We start from the raw sequence: 6,000 nt of genomic DNA on the forward strand, positions 1-6,000 counted from the left end.
TGGACTCTTTTCATTCTGGTCACTGTGCTTCCCTGGCTGTTGTTTTCATACCTCAGCCTCCTTTTTTAGACTCTAATGTATGCTTCAGGATCCATCATCAAAACTCCACTGTCTTGCAAAGCCCGCAAGCACCTAACATTTAGAAATATTACATTACAGAAGGGAAAGAGGTTTATAATTGAATTTTTCTCAATGTCTCTAGTTTGTTTGGTGATGTATATCCTTTTAGAATGTCATCTTCTGGCATGAGTCCCATAAGAAAATGGTTAGCAACTAATAAAATAAGTTGGTGAGACCTTATCTGGAACACCATGTTCAGCAATAGACTCCTGGGTCAAAGTTGAGATGGGAACAAGGGCAGCAAAGAGGTACTGTGATGGTGGGAAATGGAAAGCCTACTCTGCATACACAGGTCAAAAGAGTTTGAGTTAGCGTAGCAAAACAAAACCTGATATGAAATGTTATTGCTCACTATAAATACACCAAGAGGTTAAACATCAAGAAAGGAAAAGATCTTTGAAGATAAAGTACAGTGTTGGCAGTAGAACAAATGGGCATAAACTGCTCATGAATGCATTTTAGCTGGAAACTGAAAGACATTATCTAGCCAGTTGAGAGCTGGAGAGAGCAGACATCCAATGCAAGTATGGGGGCACAAAAGGGGTTGTTAGATGGAGAGTGAACAGCTGATGAAAGACATTGTGTGATGTGGCTTGAGGCTAGCAGGGGACTGGGCTCTGAGACACAGGGAGTCCCTTCTAGCCCTCTGTTCCTTTGTTTTAATTTTCCTCAAAGGTATTTGGAGATTCTGCATGGTGATGTCTCACAGCTGGTAAAGGATATCGCTCAGAGAAGAAAAAGAAATAAGCAACATGTCTTAGCTCGCCAGATGTATGTTATTATTTTATTCCCAATTCACAGGAAATGAACAATCACTTAGTACTGACAGGTACATACTGGAACTTACTATCTTTCTTTTAAACCTTAAAAGAACGTACTACAGAAGTTTAGCATTAACCTTAAAGTAGACTTCACATTTTTTGCCAAGGTTTCTGTGATATCTTGTGAAACCTTTTGAGGAAAACAGAAGAAGGAGGCAGTGGGCAGAAACTCTATGAATTGCTGCCAGCACATCTGAAATGTTAGCAAAGTTAAAAGAAATCATCCAAAGGTTTTCTGCTCGTAGAGATACATCAGTGAGAAGTCTCTTGGGAGCTGCGGAAGATTAGGTATATCTGACTGCAATTGGGGCATAACCCAAATTACCTTCTTAATAGACAACTAGACAACACAAAAGTAACGGTAAAAGCAGCAAGTGTCTCACTGAATCAAAGGACTACAGTTTGTTAACTGCATGCAATGGAGTGGGTTACAGCCATGTGAAGGTAGGTCATTGCAGGTCTAAGTCAAGGACAATATGTTTTGCATTTATTTACTGCGATGATTCAGTTTGGCTTTTTACACAACTTTCTAGTGTTTGCCTCTGAAGAGGTGAAGATTGTGTATGATATCGGCTAAAGAAGAGTCAGGCCAGTACTTTCTGATGTTGCTAGAGAGTTCAGTATGCCTTTTATAAAAAAAAAAAAACAAAAAAAAAAAAACAGAAAAGGCTGGACTCTCAGAAACAGGCAAATGTCCAGCTCCATCAGCAGCCAATTTGTCTAAAGAATCTGAATGGCGTCTGAAACCCAGCAGGCCGCTGCTCAGAGTGCCACCATCCCACTTGCTCCTTGTTCACTAAGCAAGTAAATGCCCGAAATTACATTGGAAAGTCCTTGTTTCCCCACACAGCTCTTGAACTGGCAAGTCAGGTTAGTTTCTAAACAGCAAAAAGAAACAGAACTATTCAGGTTGAAAAGATTTTCTGGAAGTCACCTTTGCCAACCTGCTTTTCAAAGCAGAACTAATTTGTTGAGCTGAATTTTGAGTATCTGTGAGGACAGAGTTATCACAACCTCTGTGGGCAGCCTCGACACTGTTCAACTATTTTCACTGGAATTTTTTCTCCCCTACATCCTTTCAGAATTTCCCATTCTGATGTTTGTCTTATCTGTTATCTTTCTGCTGTGCAGCTTCAAGAAGAGTCAGTCCTATCTTCTCTACAACCACTCCTTAGGTAATTGAAGACAACAGTAAGATTTCTCCTATCCTTCTCTTCCTGAGGCTCAGTAGAGCCACATCTCTCAGCCTCAGCTTACGTGCCTTGTGCTCCAGTCCCTTGAGCTGGGCTTCTTATGGGTTCTCTACCACTTCTGAATGTCTCACTTGTACCACATTGTCTACTGATGTGTTCAACATATTGTTCACCAGGACTGCCAGCTCCTTTCCAGCCGAAAGGTACCTGTCTGTTCTGCTGCATGGGGTTAATTCAGCCTGGATCCAGGACTGGTGTTTCACTTTGTTGAACTTCAAGAGTTTTCTTGTGGCCTATTTCTCCAGCTTGCCAAGGTCCTGGATGGCAGCTCTGCCCTCCAGCATATTGACCACTCTCCACAATTTTATGTCACCTGCAAATTTGCTGTGAGTGCATTATACTTTATTGTCCAAGTAACTAGAGAAGACATTAAACAGTGTCAGTCCCACTTTTAAATCCAGAAAAGCACTCAACTGGTTGTCAGTTAGACTGTGAACCATTGCTTGGTATCCTCTGAAGCTGATGATTCAGCCAGTCCAGCTGTCCAGTCCTTCTGTCTCCAGTTTGGCTACAAAGATGGTATGGGAAATAATCTTCAAAATCTTACTAATGCCATCTGTTGTACTTCCTTCTTGTACAGAGCTAGTTCTCTGAGAAGGCAATCAGGCTGGTTCAGCACAATTTGCCCTTAAATAATGTAATCTCTTCTTCATTATGAGTTTCATATTTAAGTTCTGAAATTACTCTACCACCTTTTCTACCACTCTCCCTCCAACACTGTCTCACCATGCATCACTTTCAGTACCTCGGTGACATGAGTAGTTTTCATTCTTGAGGCAGGATCAGCTACCCAAGACTTTCAGATTTCTTCCACCAAAACCCAGAAGATGTCCTGACAATCATCTTGATCTTACTTGGCTCATGAATCCATGCAAACATCTTAAAAAAAGAAGGCTAAGCAGGGCTCCAGCCCTTCCATCATTAATTAATTTTAGGCAAGCCATACTTAAAAGATACAGGTAGGAAAGTTAACTTCACTTTGTGCTTTCCGTCTTTGTATTTTTCCCTTGTGTGTACTTACATTTGTTTCACTAGAATCTATAAAGTCTGTTTTCCTCTTTTTATGTTGCGCTAGGAAGGATATAAATGGACTAGCACCCTTTTTTAAGCTTATGCACATTCTCATTTTCTTTGCAATATTTTGAATGGATATTCACATGGCATTGACCAAAATGAAGTCTTGCAAGTGACTGTAAGGCTGAACTACCTGCAGGTAATTTTTAGTACCCTCAGAGGAATGCAGTTAACTTCAACTCATCTCCAGTGTGAGTTGGTGCTTTTTGAAGTAGGTCTTCATGGGGTGAACAGGAAGACTATGAGGGTTTTATTATAGTTGGCTTCCTTTACTGCATTAGCGTTTATATTTTCCCAGTAGAAATCCCCAAATTGAAAATATAGAGGTGTCAGCTAGCACCACTTTAGTTAAGGTTGTGTCAACATTTCCTATAAACGTTGTTTTTCTAGGGTTTATAACTAGACCGTAAAAATGTGCTCGGCACAGAAACTTGGCATAGAAGAGTTTAGCCTGGGAGAGAATTTTCACAATTAAAAAATAAAAAGGTCCATTCAGCTGGTTTTAAACTAATATCCACATAATTAAATGGAAATTAGTTGATATAAATGTACATTTTGTTCAGCATAATTCAGAGCCACTTTTTGTTTTAAGAAATAAATTAATCAAGAGATTATTCCATTAATGTTGTCCTGTTGCACTTGGTAATTTTGACTTTTTCAAGCTATTGCACACTAGGAAATAGTGACCACATCTGCAAATGCTAGTTTGTATAAAGCTCTTTGCTACACTTAAGGAAATATTTTTAATAGGCAGGGCTAATAGTGCAGAATATGAAATTTGCCCAATATTTCCTATTATAAAACCACATTTTGAGACTTTGTCAAACTTCAACCATTTGGGCTGATATTTTATATTCCAGGTATATGCCCAAGGCTGAAGTTTTGGAAAAAAAATTGTCAAAACAGGTTAGCAGATTCTGGGAACAGGAATTAAGAACTTTCCATTTTGTTCATACTACAAAAAGTGTTAACAAACTGCTTTACAAAAGGTATAGTTTATTGTGGGGTTGTAGCAGTGACTTAAAATGCAGGAGCGGAGGCAAATGGTCTTTTCAGTTGTGAAATGCCCATTGCTGTTTTTATAGAATTGTCTCATTTATGTCTGGTTAGAAACTTTTGAAATAATGTCTATTTTTCCCATGCTGAATAGGCATTTTTATTTTGGGAACTAGTATCTCCATACATCCCATTTTTAAGGCACATGTACAGGTTTCTTGGGGCTGCTGGAGTGGAGCAGAGAAGATGCTGTTTGTCCACGCAGTGACTGTACATGTTCTGTCCTCTTGCAGCTCCTGCCTGGGACCAAGATAATACATGCACCATCTTCACTCCAGGCTGAAAGTACTCTATCCTAAGTCAAAGAAAGTGGCTTTCTCCAGTAATGGTTGCTCCAGGTAATAGTCAGAGGTGGGAGCTCTCTGAAATGTCTTTGCTGGCATTGAGGCAGTATAAGCAAGGAATTCTTCAAAGCAACTGGAAAGGGGGCAAAAACTTGGCTGTAGGAAAAACACAAATACGTGGTGGGACTAATGAGCAGAAACAGATTAGGAAGGGGAATTCACTGACCAAAGATGGAGGGAGATGATAGTGGTGGGGTCTGGACTGTTTTGTTAATAAGACTGAGAGCGAGGATCCAGGATTGTGGTGGATGTTGTGGGAACTAGGCAAGAAATAAATGTTCTTTCTTGAGAAGATCTTTGTTCTCTCTGATTTCTTTATGCTGAAATTTCAGTGCAAAGCCTGTGCCTGTCACCAGTTAAACATGCAACATCATTGGTATCCTCCCCAAGACTTCCCTTTCAGATGTTAAAGCCTGTCCCCTGCCCTGACTCAATGATGGAAGAGTGTAGAAAGAACCATGCTTATCCATAGTCCTGTATTTGGCTTGTGTCTTATCCATCTTATGAACTCTGCTCCATGTGCAGCATCTAAGGGCATGGTATTTAAAGACAACAATACTCCAAATGAGTTGGCTTCAGCCCGAGCCTGGATACATCATTATTAATGTGCAGCACTTAGCAGGCAAGATTGCCATTGCTTTCCCTGAGATGGGAACATATCCCACTTCCTGAAAGGCTTCCCTTCCATTCTGTATAACTGCTGCAGATATCTCTTGAAAGAAGTGTCCCTGAAGAAATCTCTCGGCTCTAATCCCAGATTAAGGGTTAGAGCGGTTGAAATCCAGCTGTCATCCTTGAGACACAGTACGTACCTCCAAGGGTTAGGCAAGGCCAAAGTTTCAGACAGCTGAATTTCAGAGAAAGAGTTGTGGACTTTGAGCATGGACCCAAGTACAGCTCCAGACTCTGGCAAGTCCTGAATGGTGGCCGGTAGAGCCTGGGTCAGTAATTCCAAGCATTCGTCACCTGGATGTTTTTCTCCTTCTCTGTGTAATACTGTAAAGACATCAAGACTATATTATGGTGTACTCTTAGTGTCACTTCTTTACATACCCAACCGATGTAACTGAAGTAAAGATGTTAGTGATAGGATGAAAGGAAATGGCCTAACGTTGCACCAGGGGAGGTTTAGATTTGATATTAGGAAAAATTTTGTCACCAAAAAAGGTTGTCAAGCACTGGAGCAGGCTGCCCAGGGAAGTCATTGAGTCACTTCCCTGAGGTATTTAAAAGACATCTAGATGTATTGCTTAGGGACTTGGCAATATTAGGTTAATGGTTGGACTTGATGTTCTTAAGGACCTTTTCCAACGTAAATGATTCCATGATTCT

Source organism: Cuculus canorus, chromosome 2 (genome assembly GCF_017976375.1).
Source record: "Cuculus canorus isolate bCucCan1 chromosome 2, bCucCan1.pri, whole genome shotgun sequence".
Classification (NCBI taxonomy): domain Eukaryota; kingdom Metazoa; phylum Chordata; class Aves; order Cuculiformes; family Cuculidae; genus Cuculus; species Cuculus canorus.